Below are 17,244 nucleotides of genomic sequence, written 5' to 3' on the forward strand. Positions count from 1 at the left end.
AATGTCTTACTTCACTACCAATCAAGTTAAGAATGACTCTTATGTTTTACCCTGGCAAGTTTTGGTTCCATGTAATTGTGAATAATCAAAGTCACTGAAATAAAACATTTACGAATGATGAGTTTTTCTAATCCACAGGTTATATTAGCAAACATACATATGCCTAGATTCATGAATCAACAAATAAAAACAACTTTAGTGCCACTTCCTATATTTAATGACTTTTTTTTCCTTATTCAGCATCCTCCCACTCAGAGGAAGGTACAGTCATAAAGTAATTGCCGAAAGCAATGTTGCATTTTTTTTCAAAGTGAAGAAACAGGCCTGGTTGAGAAATGTACCTAAGAGTGTAATACCATCCATTCAGCTTACTCATTTAAATTATTCATATTATTGAGCATAGAAACCTAAGGATTGGAGATAGATGCCAGAAATAGTTAAAGGAAGAGCAAACCTTTTAAAAAGGTGTGAGAGATGGAAATATGGTAACAGCATCCCTGGATCTAGACTCATGGAATTATAGAGCCTTCAGTTTGAAGGAAACCTCTGTTACACATGTAGCTCTCTCACCACTATCAAATTTCTCTCAGACAGCCCTGTTTATACGATTTTGATAATTGGGAATCCACTGCTTCACAAGGACAGCTGAATTCAGTATTTAAAGAGCTCTGGCTATTTTAAACCTGTTATTTCATCGGTCTCCCTAAAACTTCTATTTCTGAATCTGAGCTCTTCCCTCTGAAGTTAAACAGCAATCCACTATATACATCATCCCCTCATGTATACAAAGATAATCGCCATGTCTACTGTCTTCACTTCTTCACTTCTACAAAGGAAATGTCCTCCATTCATACAAATGTTCCTCAGAGGGCTTGGCCTTCAGCCCATTCAATCATCTTGATGGCACTTTTGTCATTGTCTTCTGGAAGGAAATACTCCTGTGACTTAACAAGAGGGAGTTCAATAAAAGATGAATGTGCAGATATGTCCACTGATGTGTCTATGATTACTTTATTTGGTAATTCAGGATTACTAAGGGACAACAGATGTCCATTGAGGAAGCGTGGAAATGTGATCTTGACCAAATGTCTTCAATGGAATCTGCTCCTATCACTAGGGGACTTGACACGGTGGCTGAAGATAATTTCAGGTATCCAAGAAGAGAGATTACTCTCACCATGAAGTGCATAATTTTAAGGATATGGAAGATCTGATGATGGAAGCAAATTTACAGAGCAAGGTTACACTGGTGCCATACATGAAGTTTTGTGCTGCTTTGGACCCCCACCCTTCCCCCACATATATGTGCACAAATCCGAAAGGAAAACCTTTCTATTAATGACTTCTATATCAATATTACTTTTCCTGACTAACTTTCTGAAAAATTAGTCTCACCATTCTAAAAGAATAGTCTCACCAGTAGAGAAGAAAAAAGCCTGTAACACTAAGACTTTCTTTCCCTCACCTGTGGTGTGGTACCCTACAAGATAGATAGAAGAAGAGAAGATTCAATGAGCTTCAGAAAAATCCAATATTTCTCTACTGAATATTGAAAAGACACCGAAGTCAGGTTGCATGGTTTCATTTGTTTGTGTGTGTGTTTGACTTTGGAAGCCACACGTCCATGAGGTGGGGCAAGGGGGATAGGCAGCCACGGCCAATTTGTAGACATTCTTTGGCCAGATACAAGACTCTAGATGGCAGCATGTCACTGAGTAGGGTAAAGGGCTAGTTGTTTTAGAAGGTGACTCATCTTGAGCACCAAAATAGGTAGTGATGGTTGTGGCATTCACAATTATATACATAGAGCTCTGCACTGCTCACCTAACTAGAACAGCCAGTGACCATGGCTGCAACAAATATTCACAGATGCACTCTCCAGGCCCACAGTGAGCACACTGAGCATCCTCAAAGGATGATAGAATCCCAGAAATTTCAATGAGTAGGAAAATGTCAGAGCAAAGAGTTGACTGGAACGTTTGGAGAATCTCATTTGGGGCAAAAAAAAAAATTCCATGCTTGGGACCTGAACACCATCTCCCATTTTCCTAGATGTGCACACATGCAAATTGCATGAAAACAACAAAATATCTCCTCTGCATTTTACAGCACAAACTCCCTTGCCCTCATTGGGCAGCTAAAGAGGTGTATTTACTAAAACATAACAAGCAGAAGGAGACAGAATTTTGGCTCAGGGACAAAGGCGAACACATCTATTAGCTCAAAGACTTTGGGAACATTGACAAACATAAAAAAAAAAGAAAGAAAGATTTGATTGGTATAATACTCAACTAGATGATGTTAAATAAATACTAGTAGAAAAAATAATACAAACCTTTAAAAATCTCCCACTGCCCCAACTCCTTTTTTACTCCCTTATCTCCCGCTCTGATTATTTTTCAAAATCAATTCATGTTATAAGCTCATTTGGTCAACAAAAATTCCAAGATAGGTTTCATATGAATCATGTTCTGGACAAGTCTTTTCTCTCTTATGTATAGAATTAATAGCATGAACCTAAGCGCAGGTCTTGACTTTGATTTCTATTAAATTTTATCTGGTTAGTTTGGGTCCATTATTTGAACCTATTGAAATAATTTTTCCTCTTGGCTCTCTCATCCATTATATTATCTCTCTCATCATTGTATAAATTAGTTGATAAGTAGTATCTTTTATCCTTGAGGTCCAAATGGGCCAATAACAAATAAAAAATGTTCCTTAAGAAGTGATTCTCTTCAGTCTATTGACTTTTGAGAGCAATCCATTTGCCTATTTCAGGTTTAATGAATGTACAGGTTATGAACTGAAGCTTTGTCTAAAGACTAATATATATAGCTTTTGGAACAAAGCATCATTAACCATGATTTGTAGAATGATCATCAATCAAACTATTCTCCTTATTTACTTACATTTTTATTAATGCACTTAACTTTTATTATTTTTTTTATACACTTCCATTTTTCTATAAGACATTCCCTAAATATTTAATAGTTCAATTCATGGAAAGGAAGGGAGAAGATAACAAAATTCATGATTATTCCATGTGATTCAGGAACTGTGCTTGACATGTTATGCTTGACACCCTTCATCCCCACAATCCCATGCATAATGTCTTATTCTCATACTTTTTATAGATGAGGAAACTGAGGTTCTTAAAAAAAATTATGTGCATTGGCTAAAAGCACCAAGTTGGTAACTGGTGAATCTATAACACAAAACCAGATTGCTCTGCTTCAAAAGCTTGCCTGGCTTGCTTTCCATGGAGGGTGCACTCTCCTGAGTTCACAAATCTCCCTTGGTGATTTATATTAAGATGTTGCAAAAAGCACTCAGGAAAAAAAAATACAAATAAAAACAAAACCAAAACAAAACATACACAATCAGCAGGAGTAAGGATAGTAAGGATAAGACAGGTATAAGAATATCTTAAATACAAGATGAATGAGACTGGCAACAAGAAAGATATAAACACTATGGTTGGAAAAGAAAGAGAAGGAAAGCTACCTTTTATTGAGGAAGCTGTATTTGTCCCATGCCCCTTCTTTCATCTGGACTTTCATCCCTGATTGCATGGTTCATTCTAGCTTTTCCCCACCTCCTTTATGTTGTGGACAACGACCCAGCACAGGAAAACAGAGCATGCTTTGGAATCAAGCACACCTGGATCTGATCCTTGGGCATGTCACTTTACCTCTCTAAATCTCAGTTCCTTTTTCAGGAAAATTGTCACATTAGCACCTAAACACAAGATTGTAATAATAAAATAAATTATATCATACATGTCATGTTGGTATTCAGAAAATGGTTTTCCATTGTCTTACTGTTTCTCAAACTATTTTTCTTTGAACACTATTTTATGTGATGTGTAATTCCTGGTTTTGGGTGTTATATGTCACTTCTCTCTTAAGAACCATTAATGACTCCCTTTGCTTTCCTTGTCATTCTGTGCCAGGTTGATAAAAATACTTCCTAATCCAGTCTTTCCTACTTGAGGACATTTTATCCACAACTGTGTATGAATCAGAACAAGAGCACTACTAACTTACGAATAGGCCTCACCCTCACCCCAGTCTCAAGGCCTCTGACCATTTTTACTCCCTCTTTTCCTCTGCTTATTCTTCACACAAATCTTATTCATCACCTAAGACTCAGCTCTGGTTCCACCATAACTACAGTGAATTTCTCCCACTTTATTGATTTATTCTTCCTCCTGTGAACTCTCCTGTGATTAGTGTTCATAGATAAGAATTTAGCACTTCATTTTCAGCTCATCTCCAAGACTCCAGCCTTTTTCTTCCCTTCAGACTCCCACAGGTAGGCATCCCAACTTAATCCTATCCTGATTCTCAGGCCAATGTGAAGATGCAACTTACAGGTCTACAAGTATTTTGTAGGCTCAAATCATGCTATCCTTTTCCTTTTTTCAGATTGTTTTCTTTTTTAATTTTTATTTTTTTAATGTTTATTTTTGGAGACAGAGACATAGCGAGTGGGGGAGAGACAGAGAGAGAGGGAGACAGAGAATCCCAAGCAGGCTCTACACAGTCAATGCAAAACTCAAACTGTGAGATCATGACATGAGCCAAAATTGAGAGTCGGATGCTTAACTGACTGAGCCACCCAGGTGCCCCACATGCTATTCTTCATACAAGCTGGTCCAGCTTAAGACCACTCAGGTCCAGGCCCTCAGTCCAGCACAGCCTCTTAGGTTTCTACACTGCTCCTTGAGTCTGTTCAATAGCATCACCAAGGTTCCTCCTCAATGTCAGTGTGTTTTCAATTTATCTGTTCTCTAATGTTGGCTCAATGCACAAAGCTAGATGTCTACCTTGTCCCTCAGATAATCTTAGCATTCAAAACCTACTTGGAAACTATCATCCTCGTGCACTTACTTCCCCCCTCCCCTTGGTTCCTTTGCTGCTTTTGCCAGTTATACTACCCCCAATTAAATACTACTACTACTGTAATAATAATAATAATAATAATAATAAATAACCTCTGCTCAATGTTTACCTTGTTTTAGACACTGTTCCAAGAACTTTACATGTCTTATTTCCTTTTATCTTCACAGCAATCTGATGAAGCTTATTAAAATAAAAACCGAAGCAGCAAAGGATAAATATCTTTTCCCAGGTCACATGGCTAATAAGTGTGACCCAGCAGAGGGCACAAAGCAAGACAAACAGTCTCCACAGTGTACCTTCATAGCATTACTCCAGAATTAAGAGTTGTACCACTTCATACCCATTAAAGGAATCCTTGAAAGGTGATCAATTTTGCCAGCTGGACTCAAGACACGATTATAGCCTAGCTTACCCAATCTGAGCTTCATTTTACTCAACTGAAAATTCTTAAAGCCAAATTCTTAAAACTTGGGCCTCATATACCACCTCTGTCATTCGAACTGGTCCCAGCTGGATCAGTTCCCAGTATCTAGCAATCCCAGTTGCACAGGTATTGTGGCACAGTCCAGCTCCCATAAAATGGGCAAAGTCTTAACTTGAATGTAATTTTCCTAAAGTCAAATAGTGTGCAATCTAATTGACATGCCATCCTATATCTGCAATAAACCATCCAGAAATAAACGTTATGTACAAGCCTATACACACTCCCTGGGGAGCAAGATCTAAAGTCTTCAGTGATTTTAAGAAAGCTGGGGAAAAAAATCTGAAACAAAAGAAACATAGGAAGCATAAGGCAAAAAAGAAAATAGAACATACAATAAAGAGATTCAATGCATGACCTCTCCAGTCATGGGTTTAAGTAAGGACATACGTGTCACCTCTTTTGGCTGTACAATTCTGGGCAACTGAACCTCAGTGTTCTTCGCTATAAATTAGGGATGATAATTTAGACCTACCGGAATGTCTTATGAGAAGGATAAAAAAGTGATAGTACATATAAAAACACCCATTACCCTTAAATTGCTATATAAATCCTGTAGCTTTGCTCAATTTTATTTACACTTCAAACAACCCTATTGAAAGTATCACCTCAAATTCCACAAGCAAATAATTCTAACCACACAACCTCTATCTACACATACAAAGTTAATGAATCAGTACGTAAAAGTGCTTTTTTTTTAAGTACTTTAAAGTTTGTGACTGAGAAATACATTTGGTGAATTATTCTCTTTCTTTCGCATGTATAGAGTCAACCGTGTCCTTAACTCTCCCAACTCAGACCTCACCATCTGGTTCCCGGCAGTTCTTAAACAATGTCACTGGTCGGTGGCATCTCTACCCCCAGGCTAAATCTGACAAAAGTCTTTCATCAAGTTCCCTCATTTCAGTGCACAGAATTTCAATGTATTATTTGTATTAAAACACACATTCAAAAGCTCAAACAAAAACAGCATGTCTACACCTTTATTTTAAAACATCCACATTAACTTCTTGCTCTTTGGCTTCCCTGTTGGTTGGTAGAATGACACCGAACACCTGAAAACACTACTGCTCTGATTACCAGAATAACGTGCTGTTCTCTCTTCTATTTGGTACAGGGTTATGATTCCATCTTGAGTCTGGAATAGCTCTGAGATGGGTTATATAAGCATGAAAACACCTTGTCATCATTTGCTTCAAAACTTTATTTGAAAATGTTTTAAATCCTAGAAAATCAGGGAAGTGTCAGCAAAACCTAAATTTGGTATGGCATTTGAGAATCACAAGATTAGAGTCCTCTGTTGAAAAGACGACTGAAAACACGGTTGTTCAGAGATGTATGTGCTATGAATGTGGTAAGAGGCTGCAGCAAAAGAGCTTGGCTTTGATGATGAAGCAGCAGAAACGTGAAATGCCAAAATAGCTCTGTGCTTTCACAGAATTGGTTAGAATTACAGGAGATCATAAGCAAGGAATCATAATCTTGTTTGGCATTTGAGAGTATTAGGTAAAATAACAGCTCTGGTTTTATTTTGTGGACTAATCTATAAGAAGAAGGAAGTGATTAGATTAAAAACAACAAATTATTTTTTTAATTCATAGCACTTTTATTTGGGACTGTCGCTTAAGAAATATTGCTTTTAATTGTCACTTAGAATGACAGATATTAATGAATTGGGGACTGTTTTGCAGCCTTATCCTTGGAATAGAAAATGGACCTAATTTTAAAGAATTTCAGATCTACTTTCTTTGTGAACTAAGCTAAGAAGCCTAAGGACTGGTAAGTTTTTCTTGGTACAGATCATTTTTCATATCGTTAAAGCATTCTGCAAAAGAGATATAAAAGCACATAAAATTTTGACAGGAGAATTTTCCTTATTGGTGATGTTGATCTTAAAAAACAAAAGAGCCGTTATTTTACCAGCAAATAGAGTTTATTCAGAAATAGCAGAGGAATAGCACTTTGGGACAAGCAAATATGGGAAACCATAGGCAAGATACAGGAGAGTGGCTTGCTTTTATAAGGGAAAGGAAGGAATTGGGTAGGGCTGTTTTGCTGAGTTTTCATTGGCTGGGCTGTTGTTGGGCAAGGAGAAATTCTTCTTTCCTCGTGTTGGGTATGTAAAGTAAGCGTCTTTCTATTGGGAAACGTAAAGTGTGCTTAGTATGATGAGTGGTAGCTCATGAAAGCTCCCTCTAATGGGCTGCCCAACTCCATTTTAAATGAGGTTGCCTTTATTTATTTTCACTTTGGCAAAAGCAAATACGATTAGCACATTTAGGCATATAAACCAATTTCTGGTCACTGTTTTCTAGCCTCAAAATCTTGTTTATCTCTGCCTCACTACAGGAAAAGGGAACTGCCTCTAAAGCACTCACGGGAGACTCGTGAGCATTACATGATACAGTGGAGAGATGTGAGGTCATTATGTCTTACCAATGGGGGTAGGTCTCCACCTAATATAATAATTGGGAAGCAATTTCATTAACAGATGCCATTTTGAAGCCTATCTGGTCCTGGTTTGGCTACATAGAGATAAATATTAATCAGAATGCACTATTTAAATCTTTCTGTTAAAATAATCAGAAGCAGAAATCAGATATGAGGAAGTTCTGCAGAGATAGTGAGGGATGAGCTTTTTTAAACAGAAAACAAATTCACCATCTGTAGACGAAGCCAGTTTGTTACAATGTACTGACCCATCTTCAAACTCCTTGGAAGCTAGGGGGGGACCACAGTAACCTGAGAAAGACTGAGGAGACGGAGAATTACACTACTAAAAACTTTAGTAATGAGGGGTGTTTGGGTGGCTCAGTCAGTTGAGTGTCTGACACTTGACTTTGGCTCAAGTCATGATCTCAGGGTCGTTAGATCTAGCCCCACATAGGGTTGCAGCATGCAGCCTTCTTAGGATTCTCTTTCTCTCTCTCTCCCTCTGCCCCTCTCCCCTGCTCATGTTCTCTCTCTCTTTCTCTTTCTCTCTCTCCTCCTCTCTCTCAAATGAAAAATAAAAATAAGTTTAAAAAAATAAGTTAAACAAAGCTTAGTAATGAGGAATGACTAAGAATTATGAAAATGGATGATACCATCCTATCACAATGTCCCAAAACCCATGACACCACAAAGGACTATATAATACAGCCTTCGTAACAGCAGTCATGCACTTCAGATTCAACATTCTTCTTAACCTACATAAAAAACACCAAAACTTTCAGCCTTACCTGAAATGATGCAAGAGAAAATAAGATAAGAGAAAACAAACATATTCAAGAACTATGTATGAGGACTTTCATATCCTTTATCTATAATAAAAGTGAAGTGGGACCCCTACTTCCATTATAGAAATAAACCAGAATGTAATTTCAAGGAAAATCCATTTAATTATGAGAATTAAAAATGGACGAATACCATTACCATCCTAAACCAGTGAGTGGAATTTCCTATCCAGGATTTTTCCTTCCAAAAAGATACAGCTAGAAAATATGAGAAGGCTATTTTGACTTCTTGAAACAAAACTTAAAAAGCAAGAGACACACAGACGTGTAGTCTTTTTTAATGAGCTGAAATTGTTGGCTTTGCAGTGACACCACCTGGATTCAAATCCTAGCTTGTTTGCCATGTGACAATGGGCATGTTACCTAACCTCTCGGTGCCAGATTTCTTCACTCATTAAAAGTAATAAGAGGAATTAACTCAAAGATTGGCTGTGAGAATTAAGGGAAACGCTATTTAAAAGTGACTACAATGCCTCCCAACATATTCCTAGTACTTCATTCATTCATTCATTCATTCATTCATTCATTCATTCATTTTGCACATGTTTATTGAACACCTACTCTGTGCAAGTAGGATCTTAGTGCTTGGGTTACAGCAGTGAAGACAACAATGCTTCCGTCCTTATGAACTTTATATTCTAGTGGGTTTCTTCTATTATATGAATCAGTTATTATCCAAGAACTTATTAAAAACATTTCATTTCAACAGGTACCGATGCACTAATGCATTATAGACATAAGACATAGTCCAGCACTCATTTTACAGTAAGTGAAGCCTAAGGAGAAGTGAGAAAAGACTTTAAAATAACCAAAAACATCTGCACTCATGCCCTAAAAGCAATGTTTCTTAAAAAAATTAAATTTGGGATGTAAAGCTCTTTTTGAGAGTTTATTAAAAACCACAGACCTGTTTCTAATAAAGTTAACATACCTACCAAAAGAGCCTACAATTCCACTCCTAGGTAGTTACACGTCTCCCCCTAAAAACTAAAAGGTATGTCCACAAAAATACATGTAAAAGAATGGTCATAGCACCTTTATTTATGATAGTGAAAAGCAAGTCAAAGGTCCATCAATAGAAAAAAAAAAAAAAAGACAGTTGAAATCTGGTATAGTCATATGGGAGAATACTGCTCAACAGTGAAGAGGAACTAAGTACTGATAGATGTAATAACATAATGAAATTAGCAAACATTAGAATTAGACAAAAATGAATATCTATCGTATGGTTCCATTAAGATGTCTTCCAAAAATAACCAAAACTAATTTCTAGTGGTAGTTGCTCTGTGGTGCATAGGAAATTGATTGGAAAAGGTGCCCAGGGAACTCTGGATGATGGAAATCTTTTATATATTATTTTAAGTAGTAACTACACAGGTGTATATAATTGTCATAGCTCATAGAAATCATCTTTTAGGATGGGTGCATTCCAATTACATATTAACACATTAAAAAAAATAAGTCATTAAAAACTGTAGATACTCATATATTTTACATAAAATTTGAGATGGTAAATAGACCCCAGAGTGAAATTTTCTGACGTAGGTACTAGTGATAGTTGGTTAAATTAAAAAAAAAATGTTTAGATAGATAATTCAAGAAGGATCTTGTAGAGAAAAAGCTTGGTCTAATTCACTGACATTTCCTACATACCAAATTCTATTTTGACATACTTTCCCCACAGACAGTCAAAATACAAGGTTGTACTTGATCGGGACATAATCACCATTAATTTTTTAAAGGCACAATTTTTTAGTCATTTTGCTATTTATTTCGACAGGTACATAAGATGAAACAGAAGGTGTTTCTGTAAGTGTACTATGAGACAATCAATTCATATCTCCCCTTAAATGCCATATTGTTCTTTGAGCAATATTTTTATATATTCTAAAGAAATATGTGCTTGGGCCCTTTAAAAAGAAGCAATTTTCTGTCAGGGATCTGTGACCCTGGCCAAGCTATACATCTGCAAAAACATGCCTATAGAGACTAATAAGGAACCCGATTGTATGCTAATTTCAAATTAGCTTTTATACTAGCTTCAGGCTTCAAAGGGGGCTAAGAGAAAAGAAATACTGATATGGAAGACAATTACTCTTGATTAGAAAAAGACCATCGTAAGAGAAAAAGACCATCCCATTTCTCTCTCACTTCTGATTGGAGCAAAAGGCGTGGAGAGAGGAAAACAGAGAATTTTGACAAAAAGGAGACAGAAGAAGAAAGCTAAATATAAAAGTGGCAGACCAGCCCAAAGGAGGAAAAAAAAAATCATTCGGACCAAGTTTGTACTTATTTCTAGGAGTGAAAAAAACAGGCTGAGGAATGATTAAAGTTTAATAAGAAAATATCTGAGTATACTGGCATATTTACTTAAATATTTTCTGAGTTTTATTTGAACAATGATTTATTAGTTAATAGTGTTGCTTGTTGATTTACAAGAGTTTAGTTTTTACAGAATAGAATAATGTCACAGGATAAGTGGTTCTATCTTATATATGCCTTTGAGCAGTTTAGACATTTAATTACTTGCCCCAAGTCTACTGGCTTTTCTCCCCCTGAGGAAACTAGCCTTTACTGTAGGCATAGAACCTGAGAGGCCATAATCTGTACCCATATGTCTTATTCCTCTAACTCTAGCCTATAAAAAATGACTATTTATACATCTTACATAAACCATTAGCACAGAGCAATAGCTTTTAAAGTTTTGACCAAAACCCTCAGTGGAAGATGCATTTTACATCATGACTCAGAATGCATGTCTACGTCACTGAAACAAAAGTCCACGAAATAAATTTAACTCTTACCGAATGCAATTTGCTTTGATTTTTTTCCATTCCCTTTTTAATGCTAATTGTTATCCACTGGATGGATTTCACTATCGCAGTTTAAAAAGCACAAATTACAAATGCTTATTCCACTCCTCTTTGCCTAAATTACCTTTATGATTTGTAAAATGGCACTAAATTTCCTCTGGCAATATGCTAGATTCCAAGAGCCTTAAGACTTACTGAGGCATGACCTTTGGATCTTCAAAAGAGATCTCTAAAGAACTCTCCTAACGCAGATGTGAAACTAGTAAGATACCTTTTCCCCTTGCCCTTACTTCTGCTAACTCTGATGCTCACACTGTCCCCCTCTGAAATATGATCCACCTCCATTCCTGAGGTCCCAGGGCAGGACCCGGCATCCTGCTTTTGCTCCACTGGGCAAGGCCATGTTGGCCTGCTCAGAAACGGAGATTTACTGATTTAATACAGCCATCTATTTTAGTCAAATTGTGGTAGCTTTTAGCCACTCGACCAAGTATTTATTGTTCTTTTCATTAACTGCATGTTGTGCTCTAATCCCCATGTACCTTCTTGAGTATAAATGGTGAGGATGGCGACCAAAGAGGAGGAAGGCTTTTCCCTCTAGAAAACTCTACGTAGTGAAATGGAGCCACAGCACAGTGTCTGAACCAAGCCTACATCTCTATAAGGATGTCTAAGAGAAGAAAGGGCGGTCTCCCAGCATGTTCGCTCACAGCAGAACGGAAAGGATTTAGGACACTGGGAAAAGCAGAAGCAGGGTAGGCAGACAGCAAACGATGCTGATTGTTGGTGAAGCGGGAGGGGCCGGGACATCCTTTACGTGCACAACTGGTGGTCCAGTGATTCCTGGTCTCCGTGTCCTTTAGAGCCACCTGAGAAGTCTGCTTAAGCCACAACGAGTTGGCCAGTGTGCTGTACAACCCTAGCCCTGACAGCGAGCCGGAGGACAGATAGAGAAAAGCAGATGCAGAGTCCTAAAGGAGCAGGAAGCAAGGAAAGGTAGAGAAGGAGTGTATAAGCCAAATGCTGGTAATGTTTTCCCAAGACGGGTGTTTCCCCAGGATCACACGGCTGATGAATCATAACACGAACCCAACCTAACATGGTGACACCAGAAGACTCTTACTTACGTATGTATATAAGGAAAATGGGGGGAGTTTACCCCAAACTGCACAACTTGATCCTTGGGCAGATCATGATCATCATTAGAATCATGTATTATTCTAATTTATGCACCCATGTCGCAGTCCTTACCCTCTAAGGGGGGAATAATAGAAGTTCACTGATGCTGGAGCTGGGTTACTCTATCATGCATATGATGCTATCCAGCACGCTGGATCCACTGTCCTAATAGGCGATGTATCCTATTAGGATAAAAGGATACATAATAGTATCCTAAATTAGCACAAAACAGCATGAATAAAACAGTTCTACAGTGCGGCTACTTCACAAGACAAATGGCCTCAAAGCCCTGACCTTAGAACTGACAACCATTCATAACATCCTACGAGAAAATATGTTCCAGGCTCCACGCAGCATTCTTCCGGGCAAACTTTTAAAACACATTCTGCTTAGGAACTGTCCCTACTGATCCGCGATGCGTTTGTTTTGCACATGAAGTTTGTTCGGACTGTTTTACAAAGACATTTCCGGCTCGCTCTTGGAAGATGACTTCAAGTAATAAATTGTCACCAAACATGGACATGAAACTTTAAAAAAAAAAAAAACAGTCGGGAGGAGGAAAAGATGAACAAGCTGAAAACAAGTCCATTTTGGGAAGGTTCTGAATGTCCCGGTGAAGGGAGCTTTTCACTTTAAAGGACAAGCTGCTCATCTGATATGTGTTTCTTCGTTCGTGGCCCTTAATATAGAATTCTACAAGGTGAAAATAGGAAGCCGGATTTATCCGGCTTTTGCTCTAATGGTACTAAACTGCCCGGAAATTGCAACACACGCGCTGTCGCAAGTTCCAAACATTAAAAGAAAAGCTCTACTACCAACCCCCTTTCTAAAGTTTTATATGAGGCTCCAGACTTTGTGGATGTTCAAGAGCAAATCAGGGCAAATACAGGAAATTCATAGATAGTTTAGTGGCTTCAGGCTTCCCAATTATATTAAAACGTTGAAAAGATGCTTTGGCAGATTCATTGCCTCTGCTGTTACAAGTCATAAATTCCAACGTGTTGGTGTCAGACTGTGTCGATTGCACTCATTTATTAATATTTGGGATCCTATAAATGAGCTTACTGAACGTTAAGTATTACCCATTTACTCCTTTACGGAGGTCTAATATAACTGCTCCAGCCATAGCTTTCAGTCATCTCTGTAAAACCATACATGCATCGCCCCAGGGGAGACTTACATAAGCCCCCTCGGAGGAGAAGGGGGGGAGGAGGAAGTAGCAAATTGCAGGATCTGTTGATCTTGGATATCGGTCTCCGCAGGAGCTTCCAAATGTGTCTTTGTTTATGTTCTGAGCTCTGGGTTGTTGTGGGGTACAGATCTAAAGAGGAAAGAATTTGTTGCCTCAATAAAAAAAAAAGTGTGTAATTAAGCTGTGGAAGAAAGGTAAGGTGAAAGGAAGTTGAAAGCCTATCTCGGTGTATGCCAAAACATTCACACATTTATGAATTTAAACATTATCTTTTTTTTGTTGTTTATTTTTTTTTTTTTTTAATGTCCGGTCTTCAGTCTTGTATAGTGGTTAACGAATCTCCAGTTCTCCACACAAAGTAAAAAAAAAAAAAAAAAAAAAAAAAAAAAAAAAAGGTATGCCAAAGATGCATATAATTCAGACCCAAAAACTACCCTGCATGAACCATCCATATAATTAATGCAGTGTTTCTTGGCTGGTGTTACTGAGGACTTAATTCGGCACTTTGTGGAACTTACTGTGAAATAGAGAGATCACTGGCTCGGCTTCCTAGCCATGCACTGTGTGTAAATTAGTCGACCTCTCTGACCCTCGGTGTGGTTTTATTAAAATGTGAATTATAAGGAAATATTAAAGTGATGATTAAATAAATGGAAAAAAAAATTAAGCAACCAGCACACCTCTAAAATGCAGTTTCCTCCCCCAGCTCTCCCTCCTCTTCCCTCTTTAAGAGCTATATATACATTTTTAATAAGAAATGATAGAAGTGATCAGAGCAATTATCCAGAAAGCATAATGTTTCATTGCAGATACTGTTAGCGCACTCCACACGTTATGGGGCACGAGTAAATGGGACACCACTTTGGCCGCCGAATCCTCTGGGCAGAGGGTGAGGGGAGCAGGAAGGAGGGTAACAGTGGGTTTACCAATGTTCCCCGGGCAGTCTGGCCACTCCATTCGTGAAGCTCCATAGTGTTTCTTCTTAGACTCCAACCAGGCAGAAAGTGATTCTCTCAGTCCAAACAAGTTTAATGGCCCTACTCTCCTCATACTGCCTCACAGTAGGACACAGAAGACTCCTGAGGAAGGAACCAGCATTTCCCTGGATAATACGGAAAGCAAGTGAGTCACATGTCACATAGCATATTGGAAGGAAGCAAAGCGTCCTCAGCAGCATTGCATTAAAAGGATTCAATTTCTATTAAGCCTTGAGTATTTGCCTAAGTAGACACCAAGAAAGTGACATGAACAGTAACAAGCTCCAGTATCTGTTCAATTCCAGTTCAGAATCATGAAATATAGAATTACACAAAAGCACACATGCATTCCCTCCTGTCCCCCATGCACCCACGCGTGCACACATATTGGACAATAAAGGAACAGAAATTTGGACTATTTCAGAACACAGACAAGTGTTCTGTGTCTTCACCATAAGCTTGGTGCAGATAGATAGATGAGGTGTATCAGAACTTCATTATAGAACATTCTAAATCTGTGACACATATTTATGCTTTTCAAGTTTGTAACATGCACGTAATTCTCCTTCATTTTTTGTCCCAGTATTTTTTTTCTCTGAGCTAAAGGAGGGAATGAGCTTTGTCTTTTTTCCGTAGGTTTTTTTTTTTTTAAGAACATTTTCTCAATCGGGTCTGTTTCTGTATGTCTTTGCTTCAGTTGACTGAGGCAAGCACACTTTGAAGGTTAATATGGCAGTCTGTTGAGAGGTATCACTATGAAAGATAAAGATATTGGTTATGTTTGTACAAGTATCTACATCAGGGTGAAAGTGAGTAAATCTCTGTCTTCCCTTAGTATAGATTGGTAATTTTTGAATTTATCTAAATTGATCTTACATTAATTTGGGTTTTCAACCTAGTCTCCTCCCAGGCAATGAGTTCCATACCATTGTTCTCCTTTCTCCAAAATAATACAGTTAATTTTTGTTAGAATTCACCATAAACAATTCACCAAAATTTAATTCACCTCCTTCTACAAAATACAATAACATCAAAATGTTATCTTCATTGATATGAAGACTTTCATTTACTTTTTCTAAAGTTGAAACTTTACTCCTTCCCTTTTGTTGTGACCTTCCAAAGAACCATAGTGGCCCAGTCACCATGATTTCTTCTTACAAAAACCACATTTTTCCCCATTAGGTCATGTATGTTTGACCACTAATTGATGACTCCATCATAACTTCCAGTGGGTGGTGTAGGGACTTGAGGAAGAACTACCAGTTTCCTCATAGAAAGGAATTTCATTAACAATCCCCCCAAATTTCCTTCCATCTGTAACAAAAGTGTCACAATTTAGCCCCTAACACTCAAACCACTTTTGATTATTAAAATAATGCCCTAATACATATGTCAAAACCCACATAATGTACAACACCAACAGTGAACCCTAACGTAAGCTATACACTTTGGGGGATAATGATGTGACAGTGCAGGTTCATCAGTCATAACAAATACAACATTCCAGTGAATGACGTAGATTGGGGGAGGCTAGGCATATATGGGACAAAGGGCATATAGGAAATCTCAATTTTCCTGTGAACCTCAAACTGCTCTAAAAAGTTAGTCTGTTGGAGCACCTGCGTGGTTAAGTTGGTTAAGCATCCAACTCTTGATCTCAGCTCAGGTCATGATCTCATGGGTTCGTGGGATAGAGCCCCACCTCAGGCTCTGCACTGACATCCGAAACCTGCTTAGGATTCGCTGTCTCCCTCTCTCACTGACCTGCCCCTGCTCATGCTCTCTCTGTCCCTCTCTTAATAAATAAATAAATAAATAAATAAACAAATCTATTAAAAATAAAAACTTACATAGAACATGAACAGTAGACACTGTTTGGAGCACTTTATATATTTTATGAAACTGAATTTATGTAATCTTCATAACAACTTTCTGAGACAGACATTAATACTCATATCCCCTTTTTGATGAGGAGGAGCCCGCAGCAGAGAAAGATTAACAGAACCCAAATGGCACAACTGCAAAGTGTCTGAGCCCACAGCTGGTGTAGCCTATGTACCCATCATTACACTGTTGGATTACTTCTCAGTCATGCATGATCAGGTCCCCCCTCACACATTTCACCTCTCCACCCCAAGCACACTCCCTTAAACTCTTAGCTGCAGTTGCTGTCATAGAAGAACTGTATACTTTACATAAATATATTCTTAACAATTCTGCATGTGTCAATCTCAAAGATATGCTTCATAAGGAAAAGGGGAAGTGAAAGAGTCTGTAATGGTTTTCTCAGTCAAGATGAATGTAAGGAGTCATTCGAGTTTTTCATTTGCATCAGAATCAGCAGATTGCCTCACTAGGTCTTTGGCTAACTGCCCAAATCTGAAGTATTACGCAAATTTGTATTTACTGAGTTAGCACCTTAT

The 17,244-nt window shown here is 37.9% G+C and overlaps 1 long non-coding RNA gene across 1 annotated transcript in view; it reads right to left on the minus strand.

Annotated features, from left to right (window-relative positions):
- LOC113598464 (uncharacterized) overlaps positions 1–17,244 on the minus strand; it is a 42,052-nt gene that overhangs the window by 16,520 nt on the left and 8,288 nt on the right. Inside the window, exons 2-3 of the long non-coding RNA XR_008298306.1 lie at positions 14,771–14,946; positions 13,833–13,973 (exon numbers count right to left, since the gene is read on the minus strand). This is a non-coding gene — a long non-coding RNA (uncharacterized LOC113598464). The remainder of the gene's footprint in view (positions 1–13,832; positions 13,974–14,770; positions 14,947–17,244) is intronic.

This window comes from Acinonyx jubatus, chromosome B2 (assembly GCF_027475565.1).
Source record: "Acinonyx jubatus isolate Ajub_Pintada_27869175 chromosome B2, VMU_Ajub_asm_v1.0, whole genome shotgun sequence".
NCBI classification, from domain to species: domain Eukaryota; kingdom Metazoa; phylum Chordata; class Mammalia; order Carnivora; family Felidae; genus Acinonyx; species Acinonyx jubatus.